The sequence below is a fragment of the Cherax quadricarinatus genome, chromosome 13 (assembly GCF_038502225.1).
Source record: "Cherax quadricarinatus isolate ZL_2023a chromosome 13, ASM3850222v1, whole genome shotgun sequence".
Lineage (NCBI taxonomy): Eukaryota > Metazoa > Arthropoda > Malacostraca > Decapoda > Parastacidae > Cherax > Cherax quadricarinatus.
In genome coordinates this window covers 45,305,255-45,319,922 of record NC_091304.1, presented here as the reverse complement: position 1 = coordinate 45,319,922, position 14,668 = coordinate 45,305,255, and the positions used below count along the sequence as shown (strand labels likewise).

General features: G+C 41.9%; 1 protein-coding gene across 5 annotated transcripts in view; it reads left to right on the top strand.

Annotated features, from left to right (window-relative positions):
• tsl (membrane-attack complex domain containing protein torso-like) overlaps positions 1 to 14,668 on the top strand; it is a 157,641-nt gene that overhangs the window by 66,863 nt on the left and 76,110 nt on the right. Inside the window, exon 2 of one of the 5 annotated variants that reach the window (XM_070084689.1) lies at positions 4,582 to 4,673. The exons of the other annotated variants lie outside the window; for them this stretch is intronic. The gene's annotated coding sequence lies outside the window, so the exon portion shown is untranslated. The remainder of the gene's footprint in view (positions 1 to 4,581; positions 4,674 to 14,668) is intronic. 5 annotated transcript variants of the gene reach the window in all.

Here is a 14,668-nt window from a genome sequence, read left to right as displayed (position 1 = left end):
ATAAGGGGCATTACGGGAAGACCCCTGATTGTCTTCAAGAGGGAGCTGGACAGATACCTAAAGACGGTGCCGGATCAGCCGGGCTGTGGTTCGTACGTTGGATTACGTGCGGCCAGCAGTAACAGCCTCGTTGATCAGGCCCTGATCCACCGGGAGGCCTGGTCGTGGACCGGGCCGCGGGGACGTTGATCCCCGGAATTCCCTCCAGGTAGACTCCTCCAGGTAGATATCTACACTTGTGCCTCTCATCATTGTACTTGTTCCTCTCATCATTGTACTTGTGCCTCTCATCATTGTACTTGTTCCTCTCATCATTGCTCTTCGTTTGTTTCTTCTGCACATGCCAGTACTGACTACCTCTCTCAGTATACAGCAGTTGAACATGACAAAGGTGACTTCTTCAGTCAGTATACAGCAGTTGAACATGACAGAGGTGACTACCTCAGTCAGTATACAGCAGTTGAACATGACAGAGGTGACTACCTCAGTCAGTATACAGCAGTTGAACATGACAAAGGTGACTACCTCAGTCAGTATACAGCAGTTGAACATGACAGAGGTGACTACCTCAGTCAGTATACAGCAGTTGAACATGACAAAGGTGACTACCTCAGTCAGTATACAGCAGTTGAACATGACAGAGGTGACTACCTCAGTCAGTATACAGCAGTTGAACATGACAAAGGTGACTACCTCAGTCAGTATACAGCAGTTGAACATGACAGAGGTGACTACCTCAGTCAGTATACAGCAGTTGAACATGACAAAGGTGACTACCTCAGTCAGTATACAGCAGTTGAACACAACAAAGGTGACTACCTCAGTCAGTATGCAGTAGTTCCTGATACATGAATGGACTGAGTACCTTCTTCATCTTGTAGCAGTCACATATGAATGTGCTGACTACCTCCCACGGCAAGTATCAGTAGGGCAGTAACTACAACTGTGCCGTCGAGAGGGAAGTGCAACGGACAACTGAACTAGCAGCAGCAACACTCACAGCAAGAGGCATTCTTGAGCTTTCCCATCGCTCGGACGCAATGTCCAAAGCTGGGGGTGTCTCCAAAAGGATCCTGTAGTGCTTATTGGCTTTGCTCCTCTTGATATCGTCTGCTGCTATACAGTTGCCACACCCTTCGAGCCCAGTGTGGTCGCGGTTTGTGACAGCCCAAGCTGCCTATCTTCTCCCTCCGAGCCCCATGGGGGGCAGGAATGGGGCTAGGCCTGGTGACAGGTACTCCCAGAAGACGAGGAGGTACTTGTACCTCGTCCCATTGCAGACATTGATCTCAGACATTCCCAGGAAAGGGAAAGGCCGGGCCACCACTTGGAAAAGGCCCGGCGAATGTACCGGCGAATCTACAACAAAAAAACTGCCGTCAAAACCTCTAGTCGAGATAATATCTGTCCGAGGTAAATATGAGACTGGAGTGGTCTTTAGTAATGTCTAGATGTAAACAAAACAAAGCACTAGAATTAATATGAGAGCTGCACTCCGCTGGTGTGACGAAGCCTTGTTTAAGCAGTTGAACGAGCAGCGATGGTTCGTACCTGGAGCGTACGGTCATGGTTCGTACCTGGAGCGTACGGTCATGGTTCGTAGCTGGAGCGTACGGTCATGGTTCGTACCTGGAGCGTACGGTCATGGTTCGTACCTGGAGCGTACGGTCATGGTTCGTACCTGGAGCGTACGGTCATGGTTCGTACCTGGAGCGTACGGTCATGGTTCGTACCTGGAGCGTACGGCCATGGTTCGTACCTGGAGCGTACGGCCATGGTTCGTACCTGGAGCGTACGGCCATGGTTCGTACCTGTAGCGTAGTCATGGTTCGTACCTGGAGCGTACAGTCATGTTTCGTACCTGGAGCGTACGGCCATGGTTCGTACCTGGAGCGTACAGTCATGGTTCGTACCTGGAGCGTACGGCCATGGTTCGTACCTGGAGCGTACAGTCATGGTTCGTACCTGGAGCGTACGGCCATGGTTCGTACCTGAAGCGTACAGTCATGGTTCGTACCTGGAGCGTACGGCCATGGTTCGTACCTGGAGCGTACGGCCATGGTTCGTAGCTGGAGCGTACAGTCATGGTTCGTACATGAAGCGTACAGTGATGGTTCGTACCTGGAGCGTACGGGCATGGTTCGTACCTGGAGCGTACAGTGATGGTTCGTACCTGGAGCGTACGGCCATGACTCGTACCTGGAGCGTACAGTCATGGTTCGTACCTGAAGTATACGGTCATGGTTCGTACCTGGAGCGTACGTCCATGGTTCGTACCTGGAGCGTACGGCCATGGTTCGTACCTGGAGCGTACGGCCATGGTTCGTACCTGGAGCGTACAGTCATGTATCGTACCTGGAGCGTACGGCCATGGTTCATACCTGGAGCGTACGGCCATGGTTCGTACCTGGAGCGTACGGCCATGGTTCGTACTTGGAGCGTACAGTCATGGTTCGTACCTGGAGCGTACAGTCATGGTTCGTACCTGGAGCGTACGGTCATGGTTCGTACCTGGAGCGTACAGTCATGGTTCGTACCTGGAGCGTACAGTCATGGTTCGTACCTGGAGCGTGCGGCCATGGTTCGTACCTGGAGTGTGCAGCCATCGTTCGTACCTGGAGCATACAGTCATGGTTCGTACCTTGAGTGTACAGTCATGGTTCGTACCTGGAGCGTACAGTCATGGTTCGTACCTGGAGCATAGTCATGGTTCGTACCTGGAGCGTACAGTCATGGTTCGTACCTGGAGCGTAGAGTCATGGTTCGTACCTGGAGCGTACGGTCATGGTTCGTACCTGGAGCGTACAGTCATGGTTCGTACCTGGAGCTTACAGTCATGGTTCGTACCTGGAGCGTACAGTCATGGTTCGTACTTGGAGCGTACGGTCATGGTTCGTACCTGGAGCGTACAGTAATGGTTCGTACCTGGAGCGTACAGTCATGGTTCGTACCTGGAGCGTACGGCCATGGTTTGTACCTGGAGCGTACGGCCATGGTTCGTACCTGGAACGTACAGTCATGGTTCGTACCTGGAGCGTACGGCCATGGTTCGTACGTGGAGCGTACGGCCATGGTTCGTACCTGGAGCGTACAGTCATGGTTCGTACCTGGAGCGTACAGTCATGGTTCGTACCTGGAGCGTACGGCCATGGTTCGTACGTGGAGCGTACGGCCATGGTTCGTACCTGGAGCTTACAGTCATGGTTCGTACCTGGAGCGTACAGTCATGGTTCGTACCTGGAGCGTACGGCCATGGTTCGTACCTGGAGCGTACAGTCATGGTTCGTACCTGGAGCGTACAGTCATGGTTCGTACCTGGAGCGTACAGTCATGGTTCGTACCTGGAGCGTACAGTCATGGTTCGTACCTGGAGCTTACAGTCATGGTTCGTACCTGGAGCGTACAGTCATGGTTCGTACTTGGAGCGTACGGTCATGGTTCGTACCTGGAGCGTACAGTAATGGTTCGTACCTGGAGCGTACAGTCATGGTTCGTACCTGGAGCGTACGGCCATGATTCGTACGTGGAGCGTACGGCCATTGTTCGTACCTGGAGCATACAGTCATGGTTCGTACCTGGAGCGTACAGTCATGGTTCGTACCTGGAGCGTACAGTCATGGTTCGTACCTGGAGCGTACAGTCAGCATAAGAAATTGGACTTTCACCCTTCAAGCTGAATTGTTTGCTATACTTATTGCATTCAAACGCGTTCATTCATCCAGATTTAATGCTTTAAATTTTATTTTAATTTCACTCGGCGAGGCACCATTGTACGATGCTTGTGCCAGGTACATGTGAGGTAAATTATCAATAACGGAAGTAGAGATAACTTGTATAAAATACCGACACGATAGAAAAAATAGAGAAATACGGCACAATGTGATCGTTTATTGATTACGTTTCGCCCACACAGTGGGCTTTTTCAAGTCACAAACAGATCTACTTGAGTAGAGAGTTTGTGACTTGATAAAGTCCAATTTGTAGGCGAAATGTAGTCAATAAAGGCTCGCATTATTCTGTATTTGTGTCTATTTTTCCAACGGAAATAGAGTTGACTTTCTGTGGATTCTTGGCTGATACTCTCAGTGTTGACTGTAATGTCGCGTGTTATTTCTTTCCATGTCTCGTCGTTCTCTTACTCCATATTCCTCCTCCTCCTCTTTTCTTCCTCCTCCTCCTCCTTCTCTCACTACAACAAGTCGAGCAGCTCTTCACCTTGACACAATTTTTTCCCCTCCACTTACTGGTCCAGATGACTCCACCTCCATCCTTCCTTCCTCACTCCATCCTCCTCTTTCTCCTTTCATATGTCAATCTATCCTTGTTTCTCTCATTCATTCGTTTTTCTTTCTTCCTTCTATCCATATATCCTTCCCTTCCTCCATCTTTCCCTCCTCCCTCCATTCTTTGCCTCCATCAGCAAGTGAGTGTCCAGGAAAGTCTTCTCTCCCTTGATCCTGCCAAACTTCCTTCTACTGCTACTTCTACTACAAGTAGTAGTACTATTAGTAATCAAGGTCCTAAGACCGAAATTTTTCAGATATATCCTAAGTGACTGCACTCTCGTTCTTTTCCCTCCAGTTATCGGCAGTCATGTCTCCGTACCGTCTGTTGAAGTCTCCTGCCTCAGGCTGACGGAACTCAACACTGCATGAACACCCATCCTGCGTGATGTAATGTAACGGGGAAAACTCCGTTAGTTTTTGTTGCCGCTCTGTAACTGTCACTCACACTAGGGTAGTAACACACTGTTGATGTATCCAAATTTGAGTACTGTCACTTACACCAGACTAAGATACAAATACAGGTACATATACAAATATATTTCAAAATGGTACATTGTTCATACAAAAATGGGAGAAATGGGTGACACCGAAGTGCATGTTGGAAGCCCATGGTTGTGCAGGATTAGATTAGATTAGGATTAAGACTACATTTCATGTAGTCTTAAACCTAAGTTAAGACTACACGAATGTAAGACAAAATTATTTGGGTTATAGTCTAGTAATTTTATAGGTACCTTTTTTTTACCTTAGATGATTTTATAGGTTCTACATGACACTAGATGGCATTCAGTTCAAGAACTCGAGTTCAATTCAGTTCAAGAACTCAGAAAATTTATTTGGGTTAGTCTAGTAAGGTTATAGGTACAATTTTTTTGTTTACATTAGATGACATTCAATTCATGAACTCGAATTCTCGAAGCATAAATCGAGTTCATAACACAATTAATTCAGAGAAAAATGGGAGTCGTTGAATCTGAGAATCAAGAAGTGTCCTGACGCACATCAACAAAATATTCTCGACTAGGTCGTTATGGCCAGTGGCTATAGAAAAGCACTGGTTTCGCAACAGAGTTGTAGATGAGTGAAATAAGCTCCCAAGTTGTATAAATGTTGCGAGAACTGTCGATAACTCTAAAAATAGGTTGGACAGGTACGTGAGTGGGTGTGGCTGGGTGTGAGCTGGACTTGACTAGTTTAGGTCATTAAACCTGCTGCAATGCTCATTAATTCTTATGTTCTTATGTAACGTCAATAAAAAGTTTGGGTATGAAGACAGAACATACCGAAACACACTTTTACTGGGACTCTTTTCGCACCGGGTAGAGCTTGATAAAGTTCAAGCCTTATTAAGCTCTACCCTGAGTGAATGAAACGCTGTCTTAATTAAAGCTTGGTCTGCATATTCTATCTTTATACCCATGGCAGTCATGAAGCTGAAAATCTAACTTACAATAGTATATGTGTTTGTCTCCAATATCAGGAAAACATCAAGAATTTTGTATTTTGATTTATCAATGACTATTTGCATGCTGAAATCCCTACTAATACTAGTAATAGTTAACTGACATAAGCAGTACAAGAACAAGTCGTAAATAACCTACATTAGAAGTGTTAACTAACTTATATAAATAAGTGTAAAATACGAGAAGTAAATCACTAACTAATCTGAAGATGAGATTTCGAATGAACTACCTGATGTCTACTTTGTAAAGGCATTAATATCAAAAGTTTAGTGTAATAATTTATTGTCTGGGTTAAAAACCTCGATAGAATTAATGAATACAAATGTATATCAGTTGTGGTACAATGCAACGGGCCACACTAATGTATGTTAGCTGTGGTACAATACAACTGACAACACATGTGTGTCAGCCGTGGTACAATACACATTATTGAAACTCTGGCATTTTCTGATGCTTTACCTTCAGGTGTGTACTTTGATTTCACAAGTCACACACTTTACACTGGCAACCTGCAAGGGTAAATACACCGAGAGGTGTACAGCTCTGTGTATATACAAGGGTGTATATATAAGTGTGTATATGAATAAGATAAATAGCAGAGTACTTGGAGGTCCACACTGAGGTTATCTGCTGATTAGAATTACTCGTTTCTACTTAGATCAAAGATTACCATGTATTATCTATTTGTGTGTGTTTCAAGCATAGAAAAGCAGGAGGTTCTCTCCTCACTCTCCGGCCACTGTCGGCATGAAAACGGGGGAAAAAATATACTATACCAGGAGAGATGAAACTGAACTGAAGTCGTGGATTATAACTACAAGTAGCAAACTGGTATTGTTTTTATCTTAAATTACTCATGTTACTCCACTGTCATTGATAAAGCTGTCTGCATCAGTGGTTCTACTTCTGGTTGTCATCAGTTCTGCCATGACTGTCACAGTCCTCTACGTCAACTGACCGTCCTGATGTAATTGTTGAGCAGACATTAGGAATCTGTGGACTTAAGAGTGTCCCATCTTTTGAAAGTATATGACGATCTACACGCGTTTAGTGTGGATTTAGCTTGGGATTAGGAGTGGTTAAGTGAGGTAGCGAGTATCCTAGCAACATATCGCTCCCGTCTTCCCTCAGAGGACCCCCTATCCTCTGTAACTCGCTCTACCATGTTCAGCCATCCACTACACTCCTGGAAAACTTGCATTATTTCTTTTTCGTATCTACTAAAACAAAGCTGGATTTTTTTTTAAATGGCGGCGACTATTGCAACCATTAACACCATTAACGCACTAATTTTCTGTGTATATCCACCTTCCCCGAGATGTATCTGCTCTTGATTTTTGCATGCATCAATGAACTGACACCTGAACATTTCTGCAGGTGGGAAGATGCTATGAACCGAGGGTATACGAAGGTGTCAGCATGCACAACTACCACTTGTATTAATACTAAGAGTGACAGCAGATGAGTGACTCAACATCCCTAAATTGTGGGTTACATTCAGTGTTGGGAAGAAATATCGTTTTCTGTCAGTTCGTGAGATGGTAAAGGTATTAAGGACCTACAGAAGCTTAGCCTTGGCTAGCTTACAAGTATTAGTTAGATGTGATACCGCGTCATCTTTTGGTGGATTGAGCAAGATAGTCTACCAGAGACACATGGAAAGAAGTCTTTGAAGTCACCAGGGTATTTAGTGCCTTAATTGTCTTTCCTGACATAAAGTCAGGAAGTGTTTAGAAGGATTCGTTATGTTGCTGTATGATAGCACAAGCAAACCAGACGCCCGTCAACCTGACTCTTAAGCAGTTGTTCACCTAAAAATGTAGATCCGTTGCTGGAAATCCTCCTTCAACCAAAGCAGCATTAATGCAGCACACAAAGCTGTATATCAAGCTGCCAACTGCTGGAACCAGCCTCAGAACTTTCATTCCCTCAGGACTGGAGATGGATCAAGATGAATGTCAGTTGTTGGAAACTCCATTGAACCACAATACCAGGAGCAACCCAGACCTGTCGAAAACTATTACACTGTAAAAAATGCAAAAAAAAAGGGAGGTAGAAGGTAGTGCAAATATGTTTAAGGCAGTTTTGAAGTGCACCACTCTGTACAACTGTTGAGAATTACGCGATCACTTTAACATCTCTGAACACATAACACGTCAGACCTTGAGCGGATGAGCTACGGCAGCAAAGGACCACACTGGGTTCCACTCCTGTCAGTTAAGAACAGGAAACTCAGGCAACAATGAGCACAAGCTCGCCTAAACCGGACAACTGAATATTGGAAAAACGTCGCTTGGTTTGACGAATCGAGATTTCTGCTTCGACATGCAGATGGTAGGGAATGAATTTGGCGTAAGCCTTTGAAATGAGATGGAACGGGAGTTATGGAGCATGAATGTGTAGCCGACACAAATTTGCAGCAACAACGTAATGCTATCAGGTCAATATGAACCAGGTTCTCTAACAAATATTTCCAGCAGCTTGTTGAATCCAGGCTGTTCTGGAGGTAAAGGAGGCCCTACCCAGTAATATATACACTCAATATATATATATATATATATATATATATATATATATATATATATATATATATATATATATATATATATATATATATATATATATATATATATATATATATATATATATATATATATATATATATATATATATATATATATATATATATATAAAAATATATTTTTTTTTTTCTTTTTTTTTTTTTTTTTTTCAACAAGTCGGTCGTCTCCCACCGAGGCAGGGTGACCCAAAAAAAAAAAGAAAGAAAATCCCCAAAAAGAAAATACTTTCATCATCATTCAACACTTTCACCACACTCACACATTATCACTGCTTTTGCAGAGGTGCTCAGAATACAACAGTTTAGAAGCATATACGTATAAAGATACACAACATATCCCTCCAAACTGCCAATATCCCAAACCCCTCCTTTAAAGTGCAGGCATTGTACTTCCCATTTCCAGGACTCAAGTCCGACTATATGAAAATAACCGGTTTCCCTGAATCCCTTCACTAAATATTACCCTGCTCACACTCCAACAGATCGTCAGGTCCCAAGTATCATTCGTCTCCATTCACTCCTATCTAACACGCTCATGCACGCTTGCTGGAAGTCCAAGCCCCTCGCCCACAAAACCTCCTTTACCCCCTCTTTCCAACCCTTTCGAGGACGACCACTACCCCTCTTTCCTTCCCCTATAGATTTATATGCTTTCCATGTCATTCTACTTTGATCCATTCTCTCTAAATGACCAAACCACCTCAACAACCCCTCTTCTGCCCTCTGACTAATGCTTTTATTAACTCCTCACCTTCTCCTAATTTCTACACTCCGAATTTTCTGCATAATATTTACACCACACATTGCCCTTAGACAGGACATCTCCACTGCCTCCAACCGTCTCCTCGCTGCTGCATTTACCACCCAAGCTTCACACCCATATAAGAGTGTTGGTACTACTATACTTTCTACATTCCCTTCTTTGCCTCCATAGATAACGTTTTTTGACTCCACATATACCTCAACGCACCACTCACCTTTTTTCCCTCATCAATTCTATGATTAACCTCATCCTTCATAAATCCATCCGCCGACAGGTCAACTCCGAAGTATCTGAAAACATTCACTTCTTCCATACTCCTCCTCCCCAATTTGATATCCAATTTTTCTTTATCTAAATCATTTGATACCCTCATCACCTTACTCTTTTCTATGTTCACTTTCAACTTTCTACCTTTACACACATTCTCAAACTCATCCACTAACCTTTGCAATTTTTCTTTAGAATCTCCCATAAGCACAGTATCATATATATATATATATATATATATATATATATATATATATATATATATATATATATATATATATATATATATATATATATATATATATATATATATATATATATATATATATATATATATATGTCGTGCCGAATAGGCAGAACTTGCTATCTTGGCTTAAATGGCAACGCTCATCTTGCCATATACGACATGTGAAAATTTGTGTATGCAATAATTTCGCCAAAATCATTCTGAACCTAACGAAAAAAAATATATTTCACTCTGTTTGTTTAGTATTAAATTATTGTAAACAAATCTAAAATATATTTAGTTGGGTTAGGCTAAAATAAATTGTTCTTGTTATAATAAGGTTAGGTAAGTTTTCTAAGATTCTTTTGGTGCAAAATTAAAATTTTTTACATTAACATTAATGAAAAAAATATATCTTTAAACGTATAAGAGAAAATTTTAGAAAGGACTTAATTTTAAATGTGTTCTTGCTAATTGACCAGTTTTACATATTCGGCACGACATATATATATGTATATATATATATATATATATATATATATATGTATATATATATATATATATATATATATATATATATATATATATATATATATATATAATATATATATACATATATATATTACCAGTAGGAATATTTTATTACATAATATGGTACAAAAGATTTAAGAGATACATTGTTGATATAAAGGTGGCATATACGGTACATGTTGTTACGTGTGTATCACCGATTATAGGGCGAAAATCTCATCCAGCTCCTCAGAGCTGGAGCGTGTGCCCAAAATACAGCCGCACTGAGCCGCTGGAACAGAAAACTAGCTGCCCTGGGATCCCTAGTTACCCTGATGAGCCTTTTTCCCAGCTCCTTAAGGAATTTAGATTCATTCTTTCCCCATGAGCCAAGGGTCTCTGAGCCTATGGGAAGAAACATATAATGATGGGCAAGTTCTCCATATTTTCTAGACTTTTGGGACTCCCTGAAGCTGGCAGCTGCCCCTCCTTCCTCCCTGGTGTATTGGAGATAGGTATCAGCCAAGGTAGATGCACATGTATAGTCCCACACCACCTGCTTCCCATCTGTCCAGGCTTGAAGGGTGATACCATCTGGACGCTTCTGGCTGCCATCAGATCTGCATAGCTGGGGTGGCTCCCTTACTGCTGGGCATCCGGCTGTTGTGAGGCTCCTCTTGATAATGTTATTAACCTCCTCATGTCTTGCAATCTTTCCCTCGGATTTACGGCACACAAGACCATGGTACCCGAATCGGTCTTCTGCTTCACTGCCACAAATACACCTGTGTTCGGCGAGAATAGGGGCGGCAAGTCGAAGGGCAACACCGATGCGGATGGTCTGTGGGTCGAGGCGTGTGCCAAGGCTGGAGTTGGGAACAGCCAACAGAAAATTCCCTGCATGAGGTGCTCTCACTGCCAGGAGGCGGGCTCTATCCTTCCCTGATACACTCTGAAGCTTTGTTGAGGCTATATTTTCCTCTATTGGACCATCCCAGTGTGATTGTTTGTAGTTGTTGGGGGGAGCAGGTCTGGTTTCAGAGCTCGTTAAATTATCCCAGATCATGGCTCCGTCAATGAACTTTTGGTCCTGGACTCCAATCTTGTCCCTAAGATGTTCAGGGAGAATCGCTGCTACAAGCTCTGTGGATGCAATACATGAGGACAGAAAAGCAGGTAGCGCAATCTGTGATGACTTGCGGACACCAATGCCTGCTAGTCTGACTGGAAGTGTAGCTTGGTTCCACTGCCCGTCTTCTAGAGTAAGGTTAAGTACTTTCGTAAAAATCTGCCTCAAGATACTGTCATATTCGTGCAGTATAGGGTTATCATATGAAGGTGCACATCTTAGGAAATATGTCAACCTGGGCAGACAGATATTACAGAATAGGTAAAACTGGTCAATTTGCAAAAACTCATTTAAAATCTAGTTCTTTCTAAAATTTTCTCTTATAAGTTTAAATAAATATTTTTTTCACATATGTTAATGTAAGAATTAATAATTTTGTACCAAAAGAACCTTAGAAAACCTACCTAACCTTATTATAACAAGCTCAATTTAATTTAGCCTAATCCAACTAAATATATTTTAAATAAGTTTACAATAATTTAATAAACAAACACAATGAAATATATTTTTTTTTTCGTTAGGGTCAGAATGATTTTTGCGAAATTATTGCATACACAAATTTTCACCCTGGAGTATACCTGGAGAGGGTTTCGGGGGTCAACGCCCCCGCGGCTCGGTCCTTAGGTGCCTGTCCAGTGCCTTCTTGAAGACAGCCAGGGGTCTATTGGTAATTCCCCTTATGTATGCTGGGAGGCAGTTGAACAGTCTTGGGTCCCTGTCGCTTAATGTGTTGTCTTCTGTGTACTCGTGCCGCCCCTGCATTTCATCGGGGAAATGTTGCACCTCCTGCCGATTCTTTTTGCTTTCATAGGCAGTGATTTTCGTGTGCAAGTTTATTACTAATCCCTCTAGGATTTTCCAAGTGTATATTATCATGTATCTCTCTTGCCTGCATTCCAGGGAATACAAATCAAGGGACTTCAACCATTCCCAGGTGCTTTATCGTACTTATGTGTGCCGTGAAAGTGCTTTGTACACTCTCCAGGTCAGCAATTTCGCCTGCCTTGAAGCGGGCAGTTAGTGTACAGCAGTATTCCAGCCTAGAGAGAACAAGCAATTTAAAGAGAATCATCATGGGCTTGGCGTCCCTAGTCTTGAAGGTTCTCATTATCCATCCTATCACTTTTCGAGCAAATGCGGTAGATACATTGTTGTGGTCTTTGAAAGTGAGATCCTCTGAAATTATCACTCCCAGGTTCTTCACATTACTTTTTCGCTGTATTGTTTGGTTAGAATTTGTCGTATATCCTATTGTTCTAAGTGGCCCATTTGAAGATTTGGTTGATGTTCGCTTGGAGTCTTGCGGTGTCTTCGATAGAGGTCACTGCCATTGCAGTTAGGGTGTCATCCACAAAGGAAGACACCGAGATATGGCTTACATCTCTGTCTATGTCAGATATGAGGACGAGGAATAGGATGGAGGCGACTACTGTTGTGCCTTGTGGAACAGAGCTTTTCACCTTATCTGCCTCAGACTTTACTCTGTTTACTATTACTCTTTGTGTACTCTTTGTTAGGAATTTATAGATCCATCTACCAACCTTTCCTGTTAATCTTTTATCACGCATTTTGTGTGCTATTACACCATGGTCGCACTTGTCGAAGGCTTTTGCAAAGTCTGTGTATACTACATCTGCATTTTGTTTATCCTCTATAGCATCCAAGACTTTGTCATAGTGGTCCAGTAACTGGGACAGGCAGGAGAGACCTGTTCTAAACCCGTGTTGCCCTGGGTTGTGTAATTGATGGGTATCTAGGTGGTTGGCGATCTTGTTTCTTAGAACCCTTACAAGGATTTTTGATATGGGATGTTACTGATTAAATACCATTTGCTCGTGCTTACAATAATATGTGTACTGTTTGTGGAGGCTAGTACACCAAACTGGGAATAGAATAAAATTAGCTCTGAGGCACCCACACCATCGTATGCCCTCTAAACATGAAGCAAACCAAGTTTGCTAGGCTCATGTTGTTTGTAGGCTTGTATGGTCCAGTGGTTTAGGGTGTCGTGAATTTTCGCTCTTCCTACGAGGCGGGCTAAAACAACACGGGTTCGATCCCCCGGCTAGCCGTAGTTTGTTATTGATTAAATACCAGTTGTTCATGGTTACAATAATTATATATATATATATATGTCGTGCCGAATAGGTAAAACTGGTCAATTAGCAAGAACTCATTTAAAATTAAGTCCTTTCTGAAATTTTCTCTTTTACGTTTAAAGATATATTTTTTTCATTAATGTTAATGTAAAAGTTTTTAATTTTGCACAAAAAGAATCTTAGAAAACTTACCTAACCTTATTATAACAGGAGCAATTTATTTTAGCCTAACCCAACTAAATATATTTTAAATACGTTTACAATAATTTAGTACTAAACAAGCACAATCAAATATATTTTTTTCGTTAGGTTCAGAATGATTTTGGCGAAATTATTGCATACACAAATTTTCCTTGGCCTATATGGCAAGATGAGCGTTGCTGTTTAAGCCAAGATCGCAATTTCTGCCTATTCGGCACGATATATATATATATATATATATATATATATATATATATATATATATATATATATATATATATATATATATATATATATATATATATATATATATATATTCAGAACAACCACTGTGAAAAATAGTGAAATTCCAAGTGCTTTCGTAACTTCTCACATTATCAAGGAACTATAAAAATAAAAGGTTAACAGGAAGGCATATATCGACGAGACTACACCTCGCTGCCACCCACAACACAACATAAAAAGTTACACAACAAAGTTTATGATGTTAATCAACATTAAAAGTTATTTTGTTACACATAATCGCAGGATTGCTCATTATACCATGGGGTTGCATGATGTTCTGGCGACGTTCGACCATTATGAATGTCGGCATAAAATGTAACCCGTTTAGCTGCTACAATATCGTATGTTTACACGTGCATAAGGTTAAGTGGTTGCAATCAGTGATGGCAACATGATGGACAGTATATAAACATTAATAGTAAGTAAGTAAGCAGGTGGGTTAATTCAGGTTGGGGTGCGTATGGACACAGTTACATAAATTATCATATATAGTGGCACATGTGTGGATCATCTAGGATAACCCGAGGAAGGCAGAGTAACTTTTTTTTTTTTTTTTTTTTGGGGGGGGGCACCTAAACCCAACTAGGTACAGCTATGAACATTAAAATGGTATAAAATACCGACAGGTTGTTAGGTAAGACACATATGCAACAGTTAGGTATCTTTATTTCGAAACGTTTCGCCTACACAGTAGGCTTCTTCAGTCGAGTACAGAAAAGTATCTTCTGCTTCTATCAACTTTTCTGTACTCGACTGAAGCCTACTGTGTAGGCGAAACGTTTCGAAATAAAGATACCTAACTGTTGCATATGTGTCTTACCTAACAACTAGGTACAGCTATATAAAGGTCCACATGGT